Here is a 25,486-nt window from a genome sequence, read left to right as displayed (position 1 = left end):
GCACCATTCGTCCCTCAACCAGGGCAACCCAAAGGAGTCTGCTGACAGAAAGATGCATGGGTACATTGACAGCCCTATATTCTAGAATCATAACATGCATTAGTAGGGTGACTATACATCCTGGTTTGGGCAGAAGGACCTAGTCTCCTTCCTTTCAGAAAAGCAGTGCTCTCCAGTGCTGCTAATTTTCACTTCTAGTGTTCACCCATCAAGTTCCTTTCTCATAACTCAAAAGAGAAAGAGGCTCAGTGTCAAGAGAATCTCTCAAAGCTGAGAGAACAGATTGGGAGAAACATTGTAAAGCTTGGAGATCTGCCTATCTAGACCTTCTACACATGAATATGAAGTCTCGTGTGATTTACCATACTGCCTACTTTTCAGTTAGACTGGAAGTAGTATGGACCATCATCCTTCAGCTGGTACAGACACCAGGGGGCAGGCATCTTGCTCCTTCCCAGTAAAGCTATGCAGGGGCTGAGGCAGCCATTCACATAAGGCAGGGTAGGCTATGTTTTTTGGCCGGAGTGCTGAAAAATACCACCACAATGCCTACCTTGGAAGGTGCTGGAGTGCCAGCATGCCGGAAAAACAAAATGAGGGCAAGGGGTACATGGCAGGATGCCCTGCTTGTGGCCCCTACCCTCCAGCCCTGCTGCCCCTGCCCCCAGCCCAGGCTCTGTGACTGTCAGCAGCTACCCTGGCTCTGGGTAGCTGCTGGAGACCGAGCTGCTTCAAGCAGGGCTTGCAGCATCCCAGCTGCCTGCTGGGAGCAGCCCAGGCTCCTGGCTGGCAGCAGCTACCCAGAGCCAAGGCTGGCTGCAGCCAGGAGGCTCCAAACAGCTGTGCCGGGCTCCAGCATCAGCTCCGTACCGGCGTGTACACCTGTGTTGGAGTGGGCGGTAGGGGAGGGGCCTGAGGCAGCACAGCCCTGGTCTCTTCCCTGATCCTGGCACAGAGCTGGTGACTGGGCTCTGGAACCTGGCGTAGCTGTTTGTAGCCAGCCTGGGCTCTGGGCAGCTGCAGCAAGCAGTGGGCAGGCTGCAAACAGCTGCACTGGATTCCACAGCTCCAGTATCAGCTCTGTGCTGGCATTGACTGTGTGTACACCTCAGAATGGACAGTAGGGCAGCGCAGCCCGCCCTGAGGTGCCCATGCAGTCACCGCCAGCACGGAGCTGATGCCGGAGCTGTGGAACCCAGTTCATCTGTTTGCAGCCTGCCCGCTGCTTGCTGCAGCTGCCCAGAGCCCAGGTTGACTACAAATAGCTGCGCCAGGCTCCAGAGCCCAGTCACCGGCTCTGTGCCAGGAGCAGGGAAGAGACCAGGGCTGTGCTGCCTCAGGCCCCTCCCTCACCGCCCACTCCAATGCATCAGTACAGAGCTGATGCCAGAGCCTGGAACCCGGCACAGCTGTTTGGAGCCTCCCAGCTGCAGTCGGCCCCAGCTCTGGATACCTGCTGCCAGCTGAGAGCCCAGGCTGCTCCCAGAAGGCAGCTAGGATGCTGCAAGCCCTGCTAGGAGCAACCCAGGCTCCATTGCTTGCAGCAGCTACCCAGAGCTGGGGCTGGCCATGGCGTGCTGACCAAAATGGCCTCGCATGCCATGCTCAGCATGCGTGCCAGGGGTTGCTGACCCCTGACATAAGGCAAGGTTGCTTCTCAAGGCATATTTTACAATTCCCCAACCATGCCCCATTCCCCCCACCCATAATATGTCCCATCACTTCCATAACCTCCCATGTCTTGCCATAATATCACTTCACGCGCATCCTGGAATGCAATCTACAGAGGGGCTCTGTGTTTTGAATATTTCACTGAGGGTTTGGGAGTGGGTTGTGAGATCCAGCTGATACAAAGGACTACATCAAAATGTTGAATCTAGCCTCATTAGCATATCATTATTTTCAGTGTTTCACATGTTTGATTTCAGGTTCTGGTCAGAAACACAAATCCCCAAAGTGCCTCAAAGTGCAGCAGTGAATCAAGTTAGCTTTTATTATTTCTGGAATGGTTCAATTTGTGTTTGATTTGAGTTTTTAGTGATTTGAGGTTTTAGTTTAAAAGCATGCCATGTGTCCCTACCTTAAACTTCAGAAGACCACCTGAAATTTAAGCCAACCAATTGGATAATATCGAAGATAAAAGGATGATGTGTCAAGAAAAATAAAATCAAGACTCACACATCATTGAATAGAAGAAAAATCTCTATCCCATGCCTCTCTATAAATTTGCTTTTTTATCACACTAGTAGCCTTGCATCTGAAATAAAATCAGTCATTAAAATCAAATGCGCTTATTGTGAAGTTAGTGTCAATGAGTGCCTGTACATGAGTGCAGAGGCTGCTCCAACATGCTGTAATTACAGCGCATCAGAACATACTTGATTAATTAAGTCTGCTGGAGCGCAGTAATTACTATGCTCCAGCAGTCTCCTGTGTCTCATGTAACAATGTTCCTGTTCAACAAGCTTTAATTTAAGTGCCCCCACCACCATTTTTAAGCACAGGAACACTGATACATCAGATACTGTGGTGCTTTGATTAGAGTGGCTCTATAGTCATTCTAATTAAAGGGCTGCCTCCTTACCTCTGGAGCATGTGTAAAAGTGCCCAATGGGTGCATCTATATGTGCAATTAATGCAAAGTAATAAACTCTGGATCATATTGCATCAGAGTTTAGTGCTCCCAGGCATGCTTTTCAAGCATGCACCCAAGACTGAAGCACATTGAGTTGGGTTGGAGCAGCCCTGAATGGCAGGGAGTCCTGGGGGTCAGCCTGACAGCCTGGGGCAGCTCCCACACCTGCCCTTCCCTCCCCTCCCCCAGCTCAATGTGCTGCAGAGGGGCTGGCTGGGGCAGGAGGGTGCTCCAATGCAGGACTAGATGACAGGCAACCCACACACTGAAGCACCTTCATACCCCAGTGAGCTAGGGCAGTATCTACACATGCACTGCTATGAAGTAAGAAAGTCTGCAGCAGGATAGTACTCATACATTAGTTTACTCCAGCCTAATAGGACTTGTCCACACATGCAGGCATGTGCACTTATAGCAGTTCAAATAGGAGTGGCACAAATTTGTGCTGGAGATTTTTGCCTCAGTGTATGTGTCTGGACATGCATTTTGGTGTGGTGTGTGTCACTTGGGGCAAAATGAACCGGCCCAGCTCTTCCCGGATCTGCAGCCAGGGGGAGCTAAAGGCTGGGGCCAGCACCTGTGCTGTCTCCAGCAATATAAAAACCTGCCCTGTGCTGACCCCAGCAGTAGAAAAGGGTGCCCTGGCAAGCAGCCAATTTCACTTGCTCTCAGGAGCTTCAGGGGGTGGTTGCAGCCCAGGGGCTCTGTTTGGTGTCTACCTTAGAAGCACTCATTTTCATGTTTTGACCCCTTGGCCCATATGACAGTCCCATCCTGGTTTTTGCCTCTGTTGTCCCCAGAATTTTGTTGTTTCATTCATCCATTAGCCCCCATACAGTAGGGGCTACTAGTTAGCCACGTGGACCTTATTGCCCATGTTAATTTAATGAGACAAATAGACAGGAGCTTTTGGGGCCCAGCCAGTTGGTATCTGGGGACACTAGCCCCTTGTGCCAGCTGGACTGCTGAATCAGCCCAAGCCTAGAGTTCCCTGCACCCTCTACCCACTGCAGAAGTCTGGCAGTGGGGCTGTTGCCTGGATATGTGCTGCTGCCACCTGTGACAGCAAGTGGCCCCAAGGCTGCGTGCCTGTCAGACCTGGACAGGGACCGCATAGCCACAGCAGAGATATCTGCACTTCTGGGCCAGCTGCCAGTGGACTCTGGGTGGACACTGGGCCTTTGTACAGCACTGCTGCCATGTATGCCTCAGCCCTGCCATTTGGGCAGTGATAGCTGGAAGATGTTCCCAGTGTGGTGGCCTGCTTTGAACTATCGAAGCAAATTGTCCTGATCCCAAGTGGCTAGGAGGTCAGCTACCTCCAGCTGGGTCCGGAGTGCCAGTCCTGGGCAGGCTCCTCTGCCTGGGTCCTGCCACTTTTCTCACTAGCAGGAAACCTTGTGTTCCCTATTTAAAAACTGCAAATTCTCTGATAAAAAATCCCCAATTCACTCTTTAAAATACTCCAAAATCCATGTTCTTCCACAATTAAAACAAGACTGTTTATACATACATACATACATACATACATACATAAGAGAAAGAGAGATCAGTTGGGAACTGTTTTATTGATATATTTACAAGTTTAAAGCAATTTGGAAGAAGCCTACCAGTGCTTCTGTCATCATAATACAATGGATTCTAAATATCTATACACTTCGGCATTTACTTTTGGGTTTTTTGTCATAGAAAAATCAGAGCTGCCCCTACCCACTTTGCTCACCAGGATGTGTGGCACTGAGCAGCACTGATATGCCAGTGCCCTGCTCCTGCCCTTGCCCCTCACAATCAGCCCACTGCCTCCCCCCCAGTTCTCTTACTTCTGACCCGCAGTCCCTGCTTACCCCCACTAGCTCCCTCCCAGCTGCAGCTCTGTCCCAGCACCAGGACATGAGTCCAGCTGCAGCTGTCCCACCCACTGCTTTGAGGCTCTGAGCAGTGCCAATCCTTGCTGTGCTGCTCCCTGCCCCAGGCTGTCCCTGGGAAGCACTTGACTAGGGATCGGGCTGTTCTAGGGGGACAGGAGGGCTCTAAGCCTGGCTCTGGACACCTTTCTTACCCGGACCACTCCCGCAACTCAGCCCCCATCTCCCTGACACACCCCTGCTGCCACCTCCACACTTCACCTGAGCCCATCACACCCCCCAGGACCAGGATCTCTGCCCCCACCTACAGCCTGGGGCCACATGTCCCAGCACTGGAGGGGGCACAGGGTAGGGCTGTAGTGTGGCAGTTGCCCCTGCAGCTGCAGCTCCCATCAGCAAGTCCTGTCTCATTCCATGTGGCCGACTGGGCATGCAGAGTGTGAAATTTGTGGGGGGGTGTGGGTGTAGGGTTTGTAAGGGTGAGGTTTGGGGGGTATGGGGCTTGTGTGGAGGTTTGGGGTTAGTGGCTGGGTATGTGGGTGATAGGTTTGTGGGGGTGGGGGGACTGTGGGTGTGGGGAGGCTGCGTAGGAGGGGTGGGCCCCCTGCCTCCCCAAAGGGAGTAGCGTCTCCCCCCGCACAGCTCACTGACAGCCCCCCGCCCCCCACGGCACATGTTGCACAGCTCCTCCACAGGGTACCCCTTCCCCACAGGGCACACATGCCTCCCCACAGGGGACACAGCCCCCCCTGCATGGCCCACCGCCCCCCACAGCAGCAGCAGCCATTGGGGTGCTCGGGGCTCTCCTGGCACAGCCCTCCCTCAGTGAAGAACATGGCTTAGCTGGCACCCGGCACAACACACAGTCCCTGCAAGTGGTGCTGGGCCTCCGGGTGACAGCCTGAGAGGCCCAGTCTTGCCCAAAGGTGCATAGCCCCACACCAGGATGGGCCCATGCTATGTAGCAGAGGTGGCACTGGGTGCCAGGTGGCCAGGGCCACATCATGCTATGCTGCCCCACACCATGGTGGGGTGTGCCAGGAGGGCCCTGAGTGTCCCAATGGCCACTGCTATTGTGGGGGCTGTGTGGGGGGGTAGGTGGGGGATCCACTTCTCCCAAGCAGCCTCCCCTACCCCCAGTCCCCTGCACCCACACAGTCCTCTCTCCAGTCCCCCCCACCCCCAGTCCCTACTTACCTTTCACAGAGCCCGGTTCGATCACGCTTCAGCCTGCATCGCTCTTTGCCCCACATGGGGAGGCCGCATACTGCAGCACAGAGGCAAAGAGCAGCCATAGAGACTCTCTGGTTGGCTACCAGAACTTTGGAGGACCCCAGCCTCTGGTTGCTTCAGGGCACGATCCTGGACTGTGCCTTGCTCCACTTTTTTTTCCGTGGGCTTGTTTTTGTTACTTGGATTTCCAAGTATCAAATTTAGAGTCCATGGTGCAAATATGCAGTGTGGGGAATGTTTTTTTGTTTCCAGTGTGCCTCTTGTGGTGTCTCAAACTGCTTTGAGATACTGCAAGAGGCATGTGCGCACTCGTCTGGACCCGCCCACAATGTTGACTGTGGAGCTAATTAATCTACTCTACAGTAAATGTCTCACGTAGATGTGCTCAGTGAGACAATAATTAAACCATACGTATTTATAGGAGTGCTCAACTTTGTTGTGACTGAAATTTAGTACTGTAGAATTTGACCCACTGATTCTATGGTGTCACTGTAAATAGTTAACAGGAAAATGTATATTTACACACTGTATAAAAACGGTGAACCAGATGTAGAGAGACAATGTTACCCTTTATTACAGGAACTGCCATCTCATTACTTTATTTCCATGAATTTCTAATGACATATCACAAATTGGATGCATAAACTGTCAAACACCAGTGTTCCCAAGCTCCCTTTCAACTTGGTGTTTCACAGGATGTCAAGCTTTTTTCCCCTCTTTAATAAAATATGGTGTTATATGCAACACCATTTTCATAATTCACCAAATCTTGATTGAAAATGAGCATAATCTTCTCTCCTTTCTCTCCTTAGGAATAATGTGCCTAAATTATGCAAGAGGCAGTCTTTATGGCCAAATGCTAATTTTCAGATACCCATAATTTGGGAAACATAAGAGAAATAGACCTGCAAATAACCAGTCTAATACCATCTCTGAAAATAATCAAATCTAATGTAATCTCTATACTGAACAGAGAACAAAATTAGCAATATCAATTCCTACAAGAACTGCTTGTTTGAGTTCTTTTACTGTTTCTCTGTGCATGACACAGTTTAGAAGAAGAATTTTCTTGTTAGATAGGGATTAGGTTTCTCCAGGAAAGGCTGATTGCATCTGGGAGATGTGGAATTCCTTTACAGCTTGTTGCTCTCAGGAGGTCTGCATTGTACAGCCATCTAGAAAGTAACTCCAACTTTCTACTCACCCATTTGTAGAGCTGTGTTAAAGTTTGTTTTTGCACAATGAGCACACTGCATGTGATAAGCCTTATGGGTTTTTGTGGGTACTTGACATAAATCTAATGCCAAGGAACCTGGTACATTTAACATTTCTATAGCACTTGAGACAGTTAATTGTAATGTTGGTGAATTGTAAGGAGACATGATTTTACAAATAGCTTTTTTCCACAAAGCATTCAGAAATATCCCTTTCCTCATTTTCTGACAAAGACTTTCAAGCCAAAAGAGACCAAGAGGTTATCCAGTCTCACCTCCCTTATAACACAGTTCAGAGAATGTCATTTGGTTACCATCATATTGAGTTCAGTTACTTCTGTTTGACTAAAGCATATATTACAGAAAGGCATCTACCCCGTACTTCTGCTTTAGTTTACTTGGAATTGTAATATAGCTCCCTGTAGCTTACAAGCAAGAACAAGACCAGAACTGCTGTGGAAAACTAGTAGGAGTTTGACAAATTTCTTTGTAATTCAAATGCTTCCCCAGTTCCCACAGAGTATTTCAAGTCTTAAGGAATAATATGTTTCTACTTAAGGGTAACCTTATGTCCTGTACCAGGGACAGAATAATTCCACTTGAGTGTAACTTTAATAATAGGCAGCTAATATGCTGAGGCCCATGTCGCTGGTTTCAGCTAAGAAACACACAGTACAATTTAGGAAAATGATGCAAAGGAGCTTTTTTAGATACCTTTGCATTCCCCAAGTCCTCTGTTATACATTAGAGCAGTTAGTGTAACAGAGCAGCCCGTAGCCTATGCCAAATTATTCTGGTTGCCATCAGGCCTTTAATGTGAGTAGTTTCCTTTGGCACCATTTAAAGGGAACCAAATTGACCCTTTACACCAAATTTCCTTCCCAGTATTCAGACTAAATGGAAGATGCCACCCAGTGGAACTCCAGCTATATGTGGGAATGCATAAGGAATAGATCCAAAACTCCACTGATCTTAATGAAATGCTGGCCTATCAATCTTCATTTTAACTAGAAAATACTCCTAACAGGTTCCACCTAGAAAAAGTACTGTTTTTCCCCTCACAAGACTGAAGGAATTTAAAAACAACCAGTCAGTTGATTATGAAGATCAAAGGTACTAGACTGAATCCTTAAGAAAACAAACTGGTGTATTAATCACATAATAGGTAATACAAGGGGACCACCTATGCAAAGATCTTTCTGCCTTTACCCCCTTCAACCATCCCCACTTCAACCTGGAAAAACAGTTTTAGAGCAAAGATGCCCTATTTCATTGCCCACCCACTTCTGCGCCTTTCTATTGAACCTACCACCCAGGGTTTCAGTTGGATTAGACTGTATCTTTCAGATCTGTCTGCTGCACAAGAGACCAGTTGCGGAACACTGGAAAATGAGTAACTATTAGAAAATCTATCATTTCTGGTCAGTGTCAACTTTGGTTAGAATCAAACTAGTAACCTGAGAAGCAAAAGGCTCCGTATTCCACTAACAATTCCATTTATCATTCAATCACTCGTCCATGTGGAATAGTTATGTATTTACTATTGAGAATCTACTTTGGATAGGACTCAGTTAATAGTATTAGAAGAATACAATTTTGGACAATACTTTACACCTGTGAATACTATGTAAGCCACAACACTTTATGCAAACCTCACAGTTTTACATTACTCTGGTGAAAGCATTGACAGTACACGTGCTTATCACTGAAGTAACATAGCGAATCTGGTGACATAACTCCAACCATTTTTCCTCTACACACATAAGTTTTCACCTTTTCATCTCTAGCACTTTTCTACATTTATTTTTAAGTGAGGACCTAAAACTCTTCCCTCTGTTAGTCCCATACCATCTTCAATAATGCAACCCAACAACAAGGTTTTGTAGCAGGGTGTAATTTAAAACAATGTGTCTGTCTTCTTCTGTTTTTATGTACTGTTTCTAAATTGTGTTGCTGCAGGGGGCAAGGGAGAGGGTTTTATCCCATGCTCTTTGGTTTGTGGTTTCTGGTGCTGACTCAGCAAAGCACCTCCCATGTTTTCTACGTGAATAATTCCCTAAGAGTTTTCCTTTGAAATCTTAAGATTGGACTGTTTATTAACTTGGACATAAAAGCTTTACCAGACTGAAACGCCGGTACTGTTGAGCAGAGCCCAGGTCTTGGGTTAGATAAACTTTAATGTTCTTTTTCTTGGCTGTGTTTAGCCCTAATCTTTAAAGTCATGAATAAAATAGCTAATGCATCCCATGATAGAACATTGTCATGAATGTTGCTTCACTATTATAACTATGCACAGTATGTAACAAAGTATAATGTGGGCAAGAGCATCTCCTCTTGAAGAAATGAAGAAGGAAAAGCTGAGAAAGTAAAACTAAGCTCAGAATTTCATGGAGATTCTCCTACATTATTTCAGATGGAGACAGGGTTGGTGGGTGGAAGGGGGTGTAGATTTATGTTTTTCTTCTCATCCTTCCATTGATTAAGACCGTGTTCCTCTACAACCCTGTAGGTTTTCTACAGGAACATTTGTATGAAGATGAAAAACAACCTACGGCTCTCTTCCTTGCTTTTTTCAGTTAATTTGCAGAGGACTGATGTGGAAGCAGAGCATATGTCTACACCAGACTGCCTCTTCCCAGCCTAGGACTATTCCTGCCTCCTCCGTAACTCCTATGCCCTTCTGTAAGCAATCAGGCCCTGAGGGTGGCATCTCTCATGTGGCTACCTGGATCCTCCCCACCCTCTTGACCCATGATGACCTCTCAGGAGTCCTCCCTGCTGTCTCACCTGCCATGTCTTGAAGAGGAGGCTTCTCTTAGAAATTAGTGTGCTCAGGGCACAATTTCTGCTGGCTTCTCTTCAGACTCAACTAAGCCTGTGCAATTCAGAGTGCTACTGCACTGCAGTCTCTCCACGTCAAGGACATTACCGTAGAGAGGCCCTTCAGGCCTCAAACCTTTGTCCAGGTCTTGGCCCTCTGGATTTAAGCCTTTTTCCCTAGCTGGGCCCCTCAGCCCCAGGTCCACTGCTCCAGACCCTGGGCTCCTGGGTTTCCCAGTTCATGCCTTGCCCTCTCAGGCTCTGGGCCCCTCAGCCCCAGTCCCACCTTCCCAGGCTCTGAGCTTGTGCCCCTAGTCTTTGGGGCTTTAGGCCCTCTATCCTCTGAGGTCTTGGCTCATGCCCACAGCCAATCTTGTTACAGGCTCAGATACTCAGTTTGCAGCCTGGTCCTCCAGGAACAACACATTCTCCTGGAGGCTGTCTGTAGCCTCCAAGCCACTTTGTATAGCCCCTCCATTATTTAAACACAAAACAGAGGCCTAAGTCAAAATTGCTTCCAAGCTTAAATCATTTTCCTGACTGTGTCACACCACAGTTACAAATAAACATATAACCAAAATAATGGTACCACTTTGGTACCACTGGGGCTTCCTTTCAGCCCTCCCAGGGTCTGGAGCTCCCTTGACCAAGCCCCATTCCTCTCTGCCTCGACCATGGCCCTAGCCTTGTGAAGCCTGTAGCACCCTTTCTGGGTCACTTGCCCCACCTCTTCCACTTCAGGTCTGTCAAGCACAACCCTGATTGTCTTCTCCATGTGGGACGAGCAGTCATTTTTCTTGCAGGGCTCTCCACCCCTGGGACCTGGAGCCAGCTGGTTGCTCCCTGGCTCTCTCCTCTTCAGTAATGGGGTAGGGGCCCTATTCCACCCTCATATGGCATATGAAAGTACAGACTGTAGGGGGTTTGCCTTCCTCTGAGGTGGGGTGCATGACCCTCTGATCTCTTGAGCATATTATAACAACTTTCAGAGCAGCAGGACATTGGCCACCATTGTCCCCCTGCTTTACCTGTGATAAATCCGGGTGCTACATCTTGTGATTGTGTCAGGATTGGCTATGTAGTTTTGCTAGATGTTAGACAATAGGATTTGAATGAGATTGCTTGGATGAAAATGATCCTGCCTCAAGCAGGGGGTTGGACTAGATGACCTCTGAACTTTCCAGCCCTACATTTTTATGATTCTATGACTCTGTAATCCAGGGGTAGGCAAAATGCAGCCTGACAGGCCATTCCATCTGGCCCATGGAGCCCCTAAAAATTTTAGAAAATTAATATTTATCTGCCTCTGGCTGCCTGTCATGCGACCCTCAATGGCTTACCAAAACTGGGTAAGCAGCCCTTTGCCTGAAATAATTGCCCACCCCGGTGTAATAGCTCATAACCCACGTCCTACAGGCTGACCTTAGAGTCAGTGGCCCATGTGCCAAGTAAGAATTTTTTTATTATACTGATGGAGACCACAGACCCTTGGAAAATTCAGCAGTGTGATACCCTCTCCAGAATATTTGTCAGCCCACCATATGAACTACAGCAACAATGATGAAAAAGCCTTAGTCCTGATACGGTAAGGTAACAAAATGGTACTAATTAATAAACTTTCAGTTGGCAAAACCCCTGTTATCCATAACCCAGCAGTTGCTGTTGCCTACATCTGGCATTCTGTATGTACCCAACTATGACTCAAACTTGTATAAACTCAAGAGACCAATCACTCTTTCTTCATGACACTGTGCCATTCTCTCCCAGACTGAGAGTAGTCCAGGCTCAGACAATTGCAGCTCTGTTACCTGGAACACAACATATAGTCGAAGACAGAGCTTCACAACTTGTGGCTTGCAAACCAAAGTCAGTCATAAATCAGTGTCAATGGGTTGCAGTCACTCTGCCCTGCCAAATTATTAAATGAGACAAGAATTTCCCTAGAATGGAACATACAGTCTCGGAAGGGAAAACAGGCCTTGAGATTCAGTGGCTCTGGCATCCTAGAAACCAAGAAGCATAACATCTTTTTAAAAAATAATTTTCAATAAGAATTTAGATATTTTGACAAGTAATCAAATCCATTCTTGTTTTACATGTATGAAGTCCATTAGCTTCAATCCTGTATTTAGACTGGAAGGTACTAGCATCTGCCACACACACTTCATTGGAAAACTGAAAAATAATTGAGAATTTTTTTCCATTCCAACCGAAGCATTTGAGGGGATTCTCCAGCATGTATTTAGGGACAGAATTTATCCTTCTGAGTTTTAGTATTTTCTGGTTCACTGATATCTACGAAACAAATGATGTGTGAGATTTCAGTTCAGAACCCTTTCAGAGCTAGGCAATATGTATTTTTTCCCCCTAAATTTATTTATCAAAGATAAATATAGGTGTGCCAGATCACAATGCTAGCATCTATATTTTAGGGATTTAAAAAAATATTTATTTAAAGTAAATGGAAGCTGGCTCCTACAATGTTTATGATTCTGATTATTCTGGACTGTGATGATTTTCTTTTGTTCATTCTTTAAAAAGATCTCTAGTGGCTTTCACTGTCTTGTGGCATTTTACTGTAAGATTGTTGTTCTGAAATAAACATCTCCAGTCTTCCACTTCATCACTTTCAATTATGCCAGAGTATTACAGGACTGGCTTGTCAGCCCAAGGCATTATGAGGTATTTGGGAATATTACTGAATTTTTATTAGAAGCAGGAAACATGCAGAGTGCCAAGCAATTAGCAGTTTAACATGGACTCCCTTGTTACTTTTTTTTTAATGATTTCTATGGTCTTGTTCTATTTCTTCCAAATGGGGTATTACTAGAGACTAATGAGATATTTATTCTTGTAATCAAAACAGACACAAACACAATAATGCACTTAATAGTGATGGACCAAGACGGCAAGATTTGACCGGCTGGGACACCAGGGGTCTGAAAATGTGAGTTATGGTTTTTTTTTCATAACCTACCAAATGATTGCCTGAGGTTGCACCAAATGTTGCTTCATCACTGTGCAGTATTGCTGCCAAGTCATAAAGAACAAAAGTGGGGGAGGAGGGAACAGTACAAAAAGATGAGATAGAAGGGAGATAAAAAGAGATTACTGGAGGACAAACATACTTATTAAGGTTCCTTAGGGAACTGGGGCTGACCTGGTGGTTGTTCTTACTGGGTGCATCTACATGAGACCTTTACTGTGGACTAGACTAATTAGCTCTGCTGTAAATGTCTCACGTCTACACGTGTGGCCCTATTAGACTGCAGGAAACTAATTAACACTGAAGCAAGGTAGTACTTGTATTTACAAGTAATACCCTGATGTGGAGTTTTTTTCATGCACAGCAGTGCATACACAGACGCTGACCTGGCCAGCTTGGGCATGAGAGTGCTTCAGTGTGGGGGCTGCCTGCTGGCAGTGTAAATTTCCCATGTAGTCATAGTATTATAGGATTATTATAGTTATGGCAGACCAGTTTCTATAGTCAGTAGGGAATGATGAGACCGATGTCATGTCTGGTCACCTTTGCCTTCCAGCCCAAATGACCAAGTACCCATTTACAATCGGTCAACTGGGGGCATCCCTTGATGCAAATCTAAAATGAGGCTCATACTCATGCCTCTGCAAATGTTGGAAGTCTCCTTAACCACTCTGCCACTACATTCACCTGTACTCTTCATCCAGCTCATCATTTTATATACTTGCTTATCTAATATGCCACAGGCAGACAAAATTAACCTGTTTGCTGATCCTCTAATGGATTTCTCTCCTCATGTAAAATGTAACAATATCAAGACCTGTAATCAACTCATGTTATCAGTGTCATCTGCTCCTCAACTTTCTTTCCAGATCTTTTTCCTCTGCACACTTTCCTCTTCTTCTTTGCTTCTTTATCTTTGATGCTGGCATGTGAATTTAGGCCAATCAGTTTGTCTATGTGAACATTTGCTCCTCTTTTGTTTCCTAATTTAGTTTGGGTGCTTATTTATTTGAAATGCTTTCTTCTTGGGGTGTACATTTCCTGCATGCCATAACAATACCTTCTATGAAACAGTTATGTTCAGGAAGCCTTTATTCAAGTCAGCAGTTAAAATGTAAACAGGCAAAAAGTCTATTCTTTAAGCAAATGTGGGCATTACTGAATTCTAATGTGTCTCATAAAATGCTGACTTCATCTGGGAAAGCAAAGTAATTCAAAAGGACAGCCTGTACAATCAGAGCTACTCAGTATAAATCCTACTCCGATTGTCCAATAAGCACAATCAAAAAGCCAATTAACTGGGTTCATGAGTTCTTCTGGCAAATCAAATTAAACTTTTAAGCAATTCAGAGTTATAATGTTTTCTATAAATACTGTACTTCTTTAAACTGACTACTCAAAGCAACTACTTTCTTTATAGTGTTAGATATTAAGAACTATAAGTATTGTAATTTGTGGGAAAAAATGTGCAAGGCTTTCCCACATGGTTCGTTACAATGATGTGGGTGTTGTCTAGTACCAGTGCCTTTTGACAGGAAAAACTTTCAAGGAGGTCACTGTAACCAGATCATGCTCCAGATGGCCATGATGCCCCCTGGTAGGCATGCAACCCATGCTTTCCTCTGCCTCTAAGATGCTCTCCCCTTCTCACCTGCCACACCTGGATGTACTTACTGGATCCAAAGGGGGCTGCCTAAGGGCCCTAGAGTGAGTCTCAATCTGTCTAACAGCTAGCAGGCCCCTTCTGGATTCTGCTGGTCTCAATCCTTCCCTTAGGCTGAGTAGGTACTCTCAGCCCATCCATGACTCAGGGCACCTGGAGCCTTAAGGGCTAATCATGGCCTCCAACCTCCCCTTCAGTCATGCACTTGCCTCACAGATATCACTGCACCATCATTCCCTTGTTGGGCCTTTGGCCTTCTAAGCCTCTACCCCTTTTCTCTAACTGGGCCTTCTAGTCCAGGCTGGTGCTTAGAAGTCAGGTCCAGCACAGTGGGCCTGGACTAAAAGTTAGTATTTTAGTTCTGGGCCCCCCTGGCCCTGTCTCAGTCCTGCTCTAGGCAATGACCCTGCTTCCCCTCTGTCTGGGCCCCTGGTCCTTTCTCCACCCTGCTTTGGGCACTGAGCCTGCTTCGGCTCTGTCCAGGCCGCTGGTCCTATCTGACTTAGTTGCACTCAGCTGCAGTCCTCCTCTAGCCAGTCACCCTATAAACTCAAGCTCACTCCATGTCGTGAGCTGCCTCAGCCCTAGGCGGGCTCAAGACACTCTTGTGCTCTCAGGCACTATTGGGTCCTCTGTACCACCCCTGCTAGTCCCAAACCAAACTACTGGTATAAATAGTTTATTATAGCACAAGAATAAGCCTGTCTGGCTATAACACGAACTAACCTGCTCTAGGTCTGAATGTAAAGGGTGGCTACCTGTCTGTTCAACCAGGCTTTCCCTTATCCTGGGGCACTTTCCTTTGCAAGGCAGCAGCATTCTATTAGTTTCCCCCAGTGTAGCACTGGTGCCAGCTAGGAGTTCTCCTGGCTCCTTCCACTGCAGCCTCCAGGGCCAGACTGATTGCTCTGGCTCAGGCCCTGGGTTTATGTGGCTGGAACCCATGCCCCATTTTGCCCATGTGGCTCCCTGAGCTGCCACAGATGTTTCCTGAGTAGGCTTGCTGACTAGCCTCCAGTGCAGCTTACTGCTGCTGGTCTTGTTGCTGCAGCAGGCCTGCGGTCCCCAAGCAAGGTTCTACCCCAGTGGATTACTGCAGAGTAACTAGCTCTGTGATAGACCCTCCTAACCTCTACCTTTTTTTCTGTCTGGCTATTTTCCTTGTAGCCAGGTCTGGCTGCTACTCTTTTCTCGTCAAATAACAGAAGTTTTTTGGGTCTCTGATACAGTCACTAACAACATTTTTTCTTCTTTCTTCCTAAAAAATAATGCTCAGGCTAGAGTAAGGGCTTTTTAATTAATTACTGTGGCTGAATCGTGCAGATCTACCTAACCAGGAACTTTAAAAAAAATCAGAAACTTCAGCTTGTTGTCTAAATCCAAACACAAGTTGTTGTTTTGCCCAAGTTTTGACTACTGTAGTGTTGATTAAAGTTTCTCTTGCAATCACATATTGTCCCCAAAGAAACAAACATATAACATAGAAACCTGGCCCCAAGGGATAATAAGACAGATGAGCACTGACAAATGTTGCCAGTCTGTTCTTTTTCTTGTTCCACACAATTTTTCTTCAGTGGTGAATAGCTTAGTGGCAGAAAGAAATTGTTGGTGATTAGAAAAACCAGCAGAGTTAAGTAGAAGTAGAGAATTGGCGGGGAGGGAGGAGGAAAGAGGGAGGAAACCAAAATTAATTAAACTGATTATTTGAATAAAAATCTTTCCCAAGAAAACAAAGGGGGTCCACATTCTCAACTGGAGCCAATAGAATTATGAGAAACACAAGGTTTGTGAGATGAGGTAATACTTTTTCTTGGACCATCATATTTAGTCAAGAGAGAATCTTGTGGGTTTCAAGGGTCCTTCACCACGTCTGAAAAAAGCAGTCATAGTAGAAGCTACGTATAAATTAGAAGCTTTTTACATGAATCAGTTAGACCACTTCAGTGAGAACTGGGAAGTTGTCGTCTGTGGAGCAAAAGGGAGTTAACAGATTGTAATAGGGCATAAAATTAATGTTTCTCTTAGGGCCCCTCTATATGTGCAGGTAAAGGTGAGATGGGGTCTAATGCATATGGCATCTAATCACCTGTACGTGGCAGGAAGTGACATTATGTGGATCATGCATTAGATCCCATCGCATCTTATTGGTGGTGCAGGGGGAGCCCGATCTTAGGTTCCCCCTGCACCAGCAAGAAGCAAGCTCCCCCAGATGATTGCCCAGGGGACACATTATGTGCTCCCATGGCTTGGAGCCCTGCAGCTGACCCAGGCTCCTAGCCAGGGGGGCTCCCAGCCATGTAGGTTTGCAGGGTGCCCCATGGCTGAGAGATTGCAGCAGCTGCATTCTCCCAGATGCAGGGGTGCATAGAGCCCCCTCCCCTTCCCCCCATGGCTGGTAGCCCTGTCAGCTGGGAGATCCCAGACTTGGGGGTGCACATGGCACCCCAGCCGGGAGCACCAATCAGCTGACAGGACTTCTAGCCACATGTTCAGTTAATGATGTGATAAGAAGCAGATTCAAAGTTGTTACATATATTTGGTGGAATAACTTTATAGCTTATTCCTTTTTTTAACCATACGATCAATTGATTGAACATGTGGCCAGGTGGCCACTTAATTAACCAGGCATGATTAACTGGCTAATCACATCTTATGTGTAATGTGTAGATGGTGCCTTAAGTCCATAGTTTTTGGCATCTGGTAAAGTTATGGACGTCTGCATCCATGCCTGTCTATTTCAAAGTTATTTAGAAGTAAATTTTTCTTTGAGGGCAAAGACTGTCAGGTCAGGGCATGGATGTGGGTGTGTGTGTGGTGTGCATGCATGCAATTATTAGGTGTTTGTGTCCATTATCATTTTCTATCAGAATTCATTTTGGGATACAATAGTGATAGTTTGGTTTCACTAACAGTTTCTGTGAGAGTGTTTAGTACATTACATAAGGTATATCATATCTTGTAAGAGACACACACAGGATCATACTGATGGTTTATATGAGGAGATTTTGATTAAGGCACAGTGAAGATGGGCAAGTTTTGCATTTTGTTGTTCTGTTGTGGTTTGGTGCCATCTGGTATTCATTTGTCAGTGTGGAGCTTGCTTTTGATGAGTTTTGACAAGGTTCAAGGGTTGGATAAAATTTCTTTTAACTTGTAATCTTCTCTCATATAGGTCTCCAGTGTTGGATAGTGTAAGAAATGCAGGGATCATTAGTTGCTTCCTTTTTTTATTACAGTGGGTTTATCCAGGGTTTGTCCAAGGTTTGTTCAATGGCTCATTTGAAGATGCAGACTATTTCTTTAAAAACAAAGAAACAAACAAAGAAACAAACAATAAAACTTTATTAATGGATCCAACAACAAATTAACATTTGCAGATGCATCCAGTCCCTTAAAACATACATAAGGACAAATGCAAGTATCTTCCATCAACAGTACATCCTTAAGCTTTTCACAGAGGAGTCTGGTGTTCTTTCTGTTCTTTTCAGTCTCTGGCAGTTTCTTTATGTTTTGGTCAATGTTAAGCTTTTATGTTTCTTCACCTGTGTGTAACTTTCACCCTCTCGTTTTCCTCAGAATTTGTAGTAATACAAACTCTTTTACTCGTTCTGCTTTTAGATTTCAAATTTATTCCACATTTGTTCTAACTCTTAGCTTATTTTAGAACTTGTACATTCACTATTCAAAGAAGTTTATTAAACTTTCTAGTTTGGAGGCAAGAGATGATTCTGAGCAAATTCCAAGAATTCACACAAACTTTCCAAATAAGCATCTTTTCCTTCTCCCCCATAGAATACTGAATTGAAAAGACATTTTTTCCATTACTAAACTTCCCAAACTTTTTAAAACCAGTTAGTGATTTTAGAGGTGTCACTTCTCTTTCAGGCTTTTACAATTGTAATGCTTGCAGCCAATAGAAGAAAAGCAATGAATTCCTAATGACTCATATATAGCAGAGTTCTCGGGAAGGTTCAGTAGGAACACTAAGGGGTTATCTAATAGCTGACACTGTTATTTTCCTTCACCATGCCTCCAACCTTTTTCCAAAACAGTTTGATTCTGGGACACGTCCACCATGTGTGGTAGAATCCTCCCAGCTGACCACCCTCCATCCAAGTTTTGCCTGTTTCTGTAGTATAAATATGCTTAATTTTAAGTGTTATGAGATACCATCAATATAGAATTTGAAAATAATTTTCTTTTATTACCACACAGATGGATATACGTTAGGACTATTGTTCCAGATGGTCTCCTGTTTTTTGTCGGGGCCGAGGGCTGTGGCCAACAGCCCAGGCACGTGGGCCGGGGAAAAGGTCAGCACGACGAACTAGAATTAGGCGCTGACGTGTAGAGGTTGATTAAAGATTGTTTTACTTACACCGTAGGTGGTTGCGGTGCAGGCAGGAAAAACATTCTTGAGTTGCAGTTACAGACAAACACAAGTGGAGTTTGCTAGACTCCACCGAAGACACACGAGCGGAGTTTGCTAGGCTCCACTAAACGAACACGAACAGAGCTCTGGATACCACTCATGGAGTTTGCTAGGCTCCGTGGAACGACTGAAATGAGAGTCCGAAAGGTGACTCTCCACGAGCGCGCAGGGTAGGGTACGTTGAGGGATCATGCGGCGACGGGGAGAGGCTAGAGGTTGATCAGGCCCCTGTATCCTCCTCTAAGTCACACGCGGAGTTTGTTAGGCTCCATGGCGTGCTTAGAGTTCTTCACGAGATGGATGTGAAGTCCTCTAACTTGGGTGGAAACTGCTCAAGCCTCTTATATGGCTAGCAAGCCAATCGCTCGCTGCCACGTGGGAATAATTTAGAAACAGCCAATAGTGGGAAACAAATTTACATATGGGTGGCAGGAACTCCTTTGCACCGGGGTTTTCTCTGTGCAACTGAGAATTGCACCGTGCAAAGAAAGCTCCATGTGGCGGGAAATAATTCTGCAGTGCCGAAGCACACACAAAATCATACCCTTTGGGTCATGACATTTTTCAGCACTAATTGCTGATATAATGCTAATAGCCCATTTTGTCATAAACAATGTTTTTTCTTCTATGTGGCTATTTAAAATTGCTTTGAACAACACAAGCAATAGGCTAGTATGTTTCACATATATGCCCAACATTCTCTCAAATTCTGTCAAATTACCACTGAGGTTTACCTTTCTATGGATATGTGTTGAAAAGTGTCTCAGCTATAAGTATTGAGAAAATGGGGTTTTAATCAACGTATGTTATACATCTTCCAAAGACCCAAATATATTTTCTTTTGAATGATTATCCACAATTTGTGATATTGTTATGTTTGCAGATACTACATCTTTCCAATAAATTATTAGGATTAAATTCAATATTATTATGTATAGGTGCTGAAGGAAATGGTTATAAACTTAACTTATTAGATTCTTTCACTGTTGCTCTCATAAAGGAGTAGTTATATATTGAATTTGATTTGGAAGATGTTTTAACCATGGTAATATATTGATTGTTGGATGATGTTTGCTCTATCTTTACCCAGTGCTTACTGTGAATTGATATTATCCAATATACCAAATTTCTAAGTTGCCTGGCTTGATGATAATATTGAGTATTTGGAAGCACTGACCCTCCCTTTTGCCAAAGTATTTTCAGGATGTAGGTTTTGAAGCTAGGTTTCTTATTTCCCCAAATAAATTTATTTATCATAGTCTGCCACTCATCTAAAGGCTTCCTTGGCACTATAATAGGTTTGTAATGGAAAATTAATTCAAGCTAGGATATTCATTTTAACTGCTGTGATTCTACCTAACCATGATACTGACCAATTTTCTAAATCTATTTTGACACTTTCAATCAAAGGAATAATTAGAGCTGTACATGTCCTGCCGTGTTTTAGTAAGATTTACCCGTCGGTATTTTAATAAAGTAGTTACCCCTTTATACTTATAGCTCTATTTTATCTCTTTTTGTGTATCTGGTCCTATACTAACATCTAGAAGATCTGACTTTTTATAGTGATGCAGTCTATTTCTGGTGGAGAATCCCTGTTAGGGAAGATCAGGTCTTAGATTGGAGGTGGGTGCTCTAATATTCTCCTCAGAGCCAATGGCGTGGTATCTGAAGTTCTGACTATAGATCACAGCTTCCTTGCTGTTTTGGGAGTTGTTATTGGTTTTATGAAGTTAAGATTGTGGTCCAGGAGTTGGGGTTTTTTTGTATACACCCGGGTGTAGCAATCCCTGGGCCCCCTCATAACAAAGCAGCTCCTGCTTCTCCCTGGCTCTCTGGGTACCCTCCCCTTCTTCTTTCCTGCCATGCCTTGATGTAATTATTTAACCTTGAAGAGGTAGGCTGCCCAGGGGTCCCAAAGCAAGTCCTCATCCACCAACAAGCTGCACTCTAGCACACTAATTGACCTAAGGGCTAATTTTGTGGTGTCCGTCCTCCCCTTGCAGAAATTACTATTAGGGCTGTGCGAAGCTTTGGTTGCTGATTCAATTCAGTGGAGATCTGGCCCAATTTGGCAGCCAAAACTATGAATCAAAATGGAATCAGGATACCTTTTAGTCTCTCCAAATCAAATGGGAACCCTTTGAATCAATTCAGAGAGATTTGATGATTCAGGCATAGACACAGCTTTATATGTTTTTTCTACATACCTCAAGGTACCAGGCAGCTCATGAATGCTGAGATGGTGCGGTGGATAGAGAGTCCCACAGGCGTGCAGGAGGGTCCTCAGTGCGCTTGGTGGTGGACCTGAAAGTGGAGCAGAAGCACTTCTGGTCCACTTCTGGGTCTGCAGCAGAGCGTGGGGGGTAACCCTCCCTTGGCTCCCTGGCTTGGCAACTGGTGCCTACTGGGTCTGGGGGGGTACTTGGGTTCCCCCACAGCCAATGGCTGAGCCCAAAGGATGTGGTGGGGGGTCCCACGCGCACTTGGCGGCGGACCCGGAAGTGGACCAGAAGTACTTCAGATTTGGAGTCTGCTGAATCGAATCGGGATAGTGATCTGAATCAACTAATTGAATCACTGTCCCCCGAATCAGGCCAAATCCAGATCCAAATTGAATACGGCCTGCTTCGCATACCTCTAGTTACCATCCATTTACTCTCCCTTGTTGGAGCCTTTGCCTTCCTGGCTCCTGCCCCTTTTCTCTTGCTGGGCCTTCTAGCCCAGACCCACTATGCTGAACCTGGTTTCTGGGCTCCAGCCCTTTCCTACTTGCTTTGGTTTGGGGCCCTGAACTCTAGTATCACCACTCTGCTCAGGCCCTAGGTCCCCTGGCCCTGCCTCCACCCTGCTTGGGCAACAGGCCCCCTGTTCACTGCTTTAAAACCCAAAATGAAAACAAACACACTGGCTATAACTAAGACCCTTAGCCTACCAGCTATATATCAAACTTTACACCCTGCCTTGAGTCATAAGCCTCTGAAAGCCTTCAGTGCCTTACTTACATTCCTAGGGCAGCTCAGAAGGTAGCCAGGAACTCTCCTGCAGACTTCCTGGCCAGGAATTTTTTCCCTTGCATCTTTCAGAGCCAGCCTATCTGTTCCAACTCAGGCCCCAGGTTTATATGCTCCCTAAGATGTGCCCCTTCCAATCAGGTGGCTTCCCTTTGCTGGCTGCAGATTTGCCCTTTTTGCCTAAATGGGCAGCCAGCTCACTGCCTAGGCAGCAGTTTCCTTGCTGCCTTCTCTCTTTCAGTCAGCCCCTGTTCATCTGTCTGGGCACTATCTGCTGTTGTTTCTCTCTTGAAGTAACAGGAGCCTTCTGTTTCCCTGTTACAGTGGGTCTGTGTTGCCATTATCAATGTTCATGGGTGTATCTAGGACTTTGAAAAGGGGAGTGCAGATGGCATGGTGCCTCATCATACACAACACATATTTTGCTCCAGGTTAAAAAAACAAAAACAAACTAGAAGCATTATTAATATGCTAGGGGCCTTGCTCTATATTATCCTGTTCAAGATCAAAGCAAGAATAGATATAACTGTATAAGAATATGAATTAATTTGCTATATCATATATTATGTATAAAAACACAACAGAAGGGCAAAAATAATCAGAAGTTTAGTTCTGATTTCATTACAATTAAATGTACATGTCTTTCAGGACACGTTACAATTAAATGTACATGTCTTTCAAGATCTGGCTGTAGAATTTTTCCTTTCATTTTACTGGAGAATGATATGTGAATGCAAGAAGGAAAACTGGAGGGGAAAAGTTCCTCGATTTTTTCCCTCGTGTTCTCATTTTTATAGCAAGAGGGCTCTTAGGTTTTTGCACCTATTTAGTGAGCTTTTTCAGAAGTTAACTTCTGGCTGATCCTGGGTGATACTAAGTCCACAGGGACCCACCTTTCGTACCACAAATTAAGTCCCGCATCTTTACTGAATGTCACTCTATTCCCCTTCCCCTGATGAACTGCTGCTCTGCTTTCTGCTACATGCTCTGTGCTCTTTGCCTGATCTGCTGCTGTGTTCCCTGCTCCCTTCCTAATCTGCTGCATCCCACAGAAAGAGGCAGCCTAAGCCACTTGTGATGTGTGTGCCACAGATTGGCCATCCCGGTTCTATGCACTGGGAGGTTATGGCAAGCATTCTGAATACTCACTGCCATCTGTAAGATAGGAAGGTTGGAGATCCAGGTCCTATAAATCTGTAAATTGTTTATTGGCCCTTCCCTATTTGCTATGCTTCTTTAGGGAACAACTTCAATGTTTATCTGATAAGAATGTCTATAAGTAGGTATGACTTTAAAAGCCAGTCAGGGACGTCGTGAGTGTAGGAGGGCTATTAGGAAGGCCGAGGTAGAGATGGAACTCAGGCTAGCATCCAGGATTAAGGACAACAAAAAGTCCTTTTTCAAGTACACTGGGAGCAAGAAGAGGGGACCAGGCAATGTAGGGCCCCTGCAAGACTCAAATGGTAATCTTGTGGCTACGCCAGACAAGAAAGCTGATATTTTTAACAGTTTCTTTGCTTCTGTTTTCTTGAACAGGGACTGGGACATCCCACCTACCAGAGGTAGGGACAATCTTGAGGATAGCTGTGTCAGGCCTTCGGTCAGTGCAGATGTAGTTCGGGATCTTCTGGAAGGGCTAGACATTTTTAAATCTGCAGGTCCAGATGCCCTCCACCCAAGGGTGTTGAGGGAGCTGGCAGGGTTCATCGCGGAGCCCTTGGCCAGGCTGTATGAGCATTCGTGGTCATCTGGCCAGGTGCCGGGGGATTGGAAACTGGCTAATGTGGTTCCAGTTTTCAGGAAAAGGAGGAAGGAGGACCCAAGTAACTCTAGGCCTGTAAGCATCACCTCAGTGCTCGGGAAGATCTTGGAGAGGACCATCAAGGAGCACATCTGTGGGGGGCCTGCAGGGGAGATCATGCTCAGGGGCAATCAGCATGGGTTCATCAAAGGCAGGTCCTGCCTGACCAACCTGATTGTCTTTTATGACAAGGTTTGTTCCTGTGCCCTCAGTAAGGTTTCTTTAAAATACAGCCATCTTTCCTGAATGCCTTTCCCCGTCAGACTGGCCTCCCAGGGGATCCTGTCTGAAAGGCGTGGGCCTCTGTCACCCTAACACCAAGCCTTTATATAATGACAAAGGGGGCAGAGGGTTGTTAGGCCTCCTACAAAGTCTGGGATCCTTTTGTCTGTGAATCTGTGGTTGGTGGATTTAGGGGCACAGATTGACATAGAGTTACTGCCCACCCATGGCCAACCTCTACAAATCAAACAGAGACTGATTAAAGTTAACCATAAACTTGTATTGCAAGATATCAAAGAAGACCGTTATTAAACATATACTATATACAACACATCAACAGACAACATCGGCATCAACATTAAAGAAATAGCAATGCTTATAACAACTCTGCCAGGGGCAGTATGGTGCAGGACTGGGCCTGCACCGTAAATCCAGTCATAGCGGTGACACAGACTTAGAGAGGCTCCAAATCCATTCCCTCAAAGGCACTTGGATTGGAGATGAGGAAGAAGGTGATACTTTACCCACCGAATAATGGTCTGCTATGATGCCGTTGTCCTCAGGTAAGTATTGTTCACCATACACAATACCCAGCCAAGAGGTCCAAACAACTCTTTCTCAGTATCACCCTCAGTACCACACCAAACTCACACCCATAGCTTGCCTGTGCATTAAATGTCACTAATACTCTTCACATACCTTTAAACTTGAGCCACGACACACCTCCAGTAAAATCCTTATACACAAGCATGCGCGCACACTCTGACAGGATTTTGACAGGATTCCTTATGTACTGCCTTCAGTCACTCCACCTGTCAGTCACTTTCCTCAACCAATAACTTTGGTATGCACACAACACCCCAGGTATTTCACCTGACACCGTGGTTTTCCACATGGTACTCTGGTGGTCCAGGGTTATCTTTGCACGTGCCTCACTGTTGTAAGTGGGTCACATGGCATCAGTGAGATGAGTTCATGGGCTCCAGAACTTTCTTGCCCCTAGTTATACTGCGCATGTGCATGGAGGGGTCAGAGCCCAGGTTTGTTTTCCCAACACTGCCCATTGGTTCCCTGAGGGAGCCAAAGTCTGCTTTTCTGAAGTCCAGGGTCCATACTCTACTGCTCTCCTTCCTTCCTTTCCTCAGGATCTTGAACTTGATCATTTCATGGTCATGGCTGCCCAAATTGCCATCCAGTTCTACATCCCCCACCTACTCTTCCGCATCTGTGAGCAGCAGGTCAAGAAGAGCATGGCCCCTAGTTGGTCTCTCCAACACTTGCTCCAGTTGTCCACAACGCTCCCCAAAAACTTTCTGGATTGCCTGTGCACTGCTGTATTGCCCTCCCAGCAGATGTCAGGGTGATTGAAGTCCCTCATGAGAACCAGGACCTGTGATCTGGCAACTTCCACTAGTTGTTTGAAGAAAGCCTCATCCTCCTGGTGTGGTGGTCTATAGCACACACCCACCACAATATGTTGATCCTGGAGGAAAAACAAGTGGATGTTCAGAGGAACTTTGAGTTGCTGCATCATTTTATTTGGGATTTTCCTTCACTTCACCATCCAGCTGTGGGGCCTGTTGGGGGCTGAATCCTGGTGC

Source organism: Alligator mississippiensis, chromosome 4, assembly GCF_030867095.1.
Source record: "Alligator mississippiensis isolate rAllMis1 chromosome 4, rAllMis1, whole genome shotgun sequence".
Taxonomy (NCBI): Eukaryota; Metazoa; Chordata; order Crocodylia; family Alligatoridae; genus Alligator; species Alligator mississippiensis.
This window is presented reverse-complemented; position numbering follows the sequence as displayed.